Source organism: Acanthisitta chloris, unplaced genomic scaffold (genome assembly GCF_000695815.1).
Source record: "Acanthisitta chloris isolate BGI_N310 unplaced genomic scaffold, ASM69581v1 scaffold28047, whole genome shotgun sequence".
Lineage (NCBI taxonomy): Eukaryota > Metazoa > Chordata > Aves > Passeriformes > Acanthisittidae > Acanthisitta > Acanthisitta chloris.
The window spans coordinates 31064-34555 of record NW_008685127.1 but is presented as its reverse complement, the minus strand read 5'-3'; the positions used below and the strand labels follow the sequence as shown (position 1 = coordinate 34555).

Here is a 3492-nt window from a genome sequence, read left to right as displayed (position 1 = left end):
GGGACACACCATCCTCTAGGGCTGGGCTTCTCCAAGCTGGGGACCCCAGGCTGTATATATCCTTCAAATCTGGACCAGGGGAGATGATTCTGAAATCCACTGAGCTTTAATTTCTTCATTTCTGAGGGGTGTGTGGCTGCTGAGCAGGATAAGTGCTCATTACCACAAGGACAGGCTGTGCAAGGAGAGAGTAAATCAGTGCAGCACACACTCAAGCACAGCAAACACAGCCCTTCTGTGCCTTCCCCCACTCCATTTATTACCTCCTTTTACCTTGTTTGTGTTTTTGTTTCAGAGGCTCAGCTGTCTTTTAATGGCTGGTGGTTATTTTCTGTAGTTGGAGGTGGGAAAAGCTGGTTTAGTGTTAGTTTCTCTTGCTTGGTAAAAACTTCAGTGTGGTTAAATCATCAGGAGAATCTAACACTGAATTTCCTGGCACTGTCAGGGGAGGTTGGAGAGCTGGGGTGGCTCTGCCAGTGCCAGGACACTCCAGATAGGGATGGAGTGTGGAAGAGGGAAGGCAAAATGCAGCAATAAGGGCATAAACCACTGTTGTCAGGCACTGCGGCACTTGAAATACAGGAGAAAGAAACCCAGACATTTTCCAGCTCCACGTTGCACAATGGCTTTATTGGGAATGCTTAAAAAAAAACCCAAACCAACAAAATGAGAACAGAGAAAACCAAACCAATGCACAGACCACCCTATCACATGCTCTACGCCAGGAACAAACTCAGAACTACTTCAGACACTGGATCTGCCGTGGTTGCTGTAGCTGTGCTGGGAGGCTGTAGGTGCCTGGGGTGAGGTGACACAGGAGCTGACCGTGCCCCGGGAGGGTGGCACTGGTGGGGGCAGTGCAGCTGCAATGCCCACGTGTGTCTTCCCATGCAGAGCCCTGTTGTTTGTCCACGCTGCCTCGTGCTGGAGGAGCTGCCTGTGCCTGCCCTGCAGCTCCCACAGTGCTGACAGCTGTGCCCAGGTGAACCTCCTGCCTTGCTGGGGCATCCACCCTCTCCCCGCACCCTTCAGCAACGAGAGTCCCTTCCAGCTCCCTCCTCCTTGTCTCCAACCCCCACCGCTCCCGGTGGGCTGGGTGGGGAAGAGGAGGGAAGGGGTGGGAGGCAGCAGGGTTAGTTCTGACCGAGGCAGTGCCTCTCCCCACCCAGCCCACCTGAGTTTCCAGCTGGTGCCGCTGCCACCGGCGCCTTCCTCCCGCCCCGCGCGCCGGCTCAGCACACCGAGCAGCTGTTGGTCTTGTTCATGGGTGGCCTGAGTGTCTGCTCCTTGGGCAGGGTCTCCCTCCTCTTGCAGAGCGCTGGGCTGAGCCTGCTGGGCAGGTTTGCTTGCTGCAGCAGCTCCCTGAAGACCTCCAGGACGTTCTCGTTGTCCTTGGCCGACGTCTCCACGAAGCGACTGTTCCAGTCCAGCTCCACCAGCGACAGCGCGTCCTCCGCCGGCACCTGCCGCTCGCCGCCGCTCTCTGCCTTGTTGCCAACCACCACGATGGGAGGGAACTTGTCCTCCTTCACCTCCAGGATCTCCTCCCGCAGGGTCTTGATGCTCTCGAAGGACTCGGCGTCATCTACAGCATAGACCAGGGCGAAGGCGTCGCTGTTCTGGATGGAGAGTTTCCTCATGGCTGGGAAGGAGTAGCTGCCACTGGTGTCCAGGATTTCCACCTTGACCGTGGCCCCACACACCTCGTACTCCTTGCTGTGCAGCTCCTCCACCGTGCGCCGGTGCTTGGGCTCGAAGGTGTCCAGCAGGAAGCGACGGATCAGGGATGTCTTGCCCACGCCAGCAGCACCCAGGAACACCAACCGCACATGGTTCTTCTCCTTCACCACCAGGGACATGGCTGGCACAGAGGGCACAGGATGCTCTGCAGCTGCTGCTCACCCCACAGGTGTCCCTGCGTGGCTGCAGCTCTGGTATTTGTCTGTCTGCCTGTCCTCAGTGCAGCCAGAGGAGCTCGGTGCTCTGCAAACTTCTCCCAGCTGTTCTGCTGTGGACTCTACAATCCCCAAGTCCGGCTCATTTTTTTATCTCAGTTCCTCTCTGCCATGTGGCACGAGGCTGTCCAATCTCCGTGGGTTGTGGGTGCTGAAGGAGGGAGGAGAGCAGGGTGCTCCGGGCCAATCCGTGGAGTTCAGTCCTGGAAAGCCACTCCAGCCCTGGAGCTCTGTGCACTGCGTTGCACAAGGCTCTTACACCAGCAGTGCTGCTGGCAGTGCAGGGAGCAGCGTCACAGCCACCCGCACTGCTGTCCCCCCTGGAGATCACTGGGGGTTTCCTGGCACTCAGTGCTGATCCCCACCCATCAGGTGGCTCATGGCCAGACACATCAGGGCTTGGACAGTGCCACTCACACCGTTCCTTGCGTTTCCCTGGGGCTGGGAACTTGTTTGCAGACAGGATTGCAGCAAACGTGCCCAAGTCTTCGGTGAAGCGATGAAATATTTGACTGGAGGGGAAAAATAAACTCTCCCATCCGTCATAACCTCCACATTCATCTGTCAGTTAGCCTGTGACTTAATGAAATATTTAACCAGGAGGGGTAATAAAATCTCCCTGAAAACAATGCCCTGTGAGCTCCAGGAGCAGATTCCTGCAGCCCTGACCTGGGAGCAGTGCTGCTCTAGAGGTGATGGTTGCCCTGTTTGGGTGTGTTTCCTCCTCAATCACCTTCCATTTCATGCTTGAGTCGTTTCAGCAGCTGATCTATGCAAAGTGCAAGTACAAAGGGAACTTGCTCAAAAGTTAAAAGAAGTTTTTATCCTGAATTCGTGTGTGGGTGTATTTTTGTAGCTTTAATGCATTTTCCGTAGCCAAGTACCAGTTCCAGTGTTTAGTTCTGGCTGAATTTATTCTGTTGGTTTCAAAACCCTTTTCACAACAATTATTTCTGCCTCTTAATTCCTCAATTATTGTTGCATTTTAGCCATGTTAAGAGCTTTCCCTAACTGATCTTATTATCAGGAGAGCCAAGAGATTATAGCAGGGTAAGCAGAGTCCTGTCCTGGTCTCAGCCTGCCCTGGGAGAAGGGGAAGGTTGAGTTCCTAGCAGAATTGGCAATGGGATTGGTGTCCAGTACCCATAGCATCATGAAGCTCTTTCTGGGAAGACTTTCTGTGCCATGAGGAGAACTCAAAGGCAATGCCAAGGACTGAGCTGGAAGGAGCTGAGGATGTAGGTAGGACTTCAGCAGGCTAAAAACCAGGAGAAGAGGTGGATGAGCAGAGGGTGCTGGGTATAGGCAAGTGAACAAAGCAGTGATGGTGTTTTGGTGCCTGATGTGCCATCAGCATCAATGGAAATGATGAACTAAAGAGAGTGAGGAAGTAAGGCAGGACAAACAATCTTACCCCAGTTTTTGGAAGCTGTTTAAAGCCAACCCCTTTTGTTTTAATAGAAAAGGGTTTGGTTAGTGCTTTTCTGTGTGTATGTAGATAGACATGGTGACAGGGGTTTTGAAGAGAGGAGATGAA

At 53.6% G+C, this 3492-nt stretch overlaps 1 pseudogene across 1 annotated transcript; it reads right to left on the bottom strand.

The window, feature by feature from the left end:
* Window positions 1-1227: 1227 nt before the first annotated feature.
* LOC103806883 lies at window positions 1228-1950 on the bottom strand (annotated as a pseudogene). The gene has a single exon (XR_624779.1). The product of XR_624779.1 is annotated as a GTP-binding protein Rhes pseudogene (transcript).
* Window positions 1951-3492: the final 1542 nt, after the last annotated feature.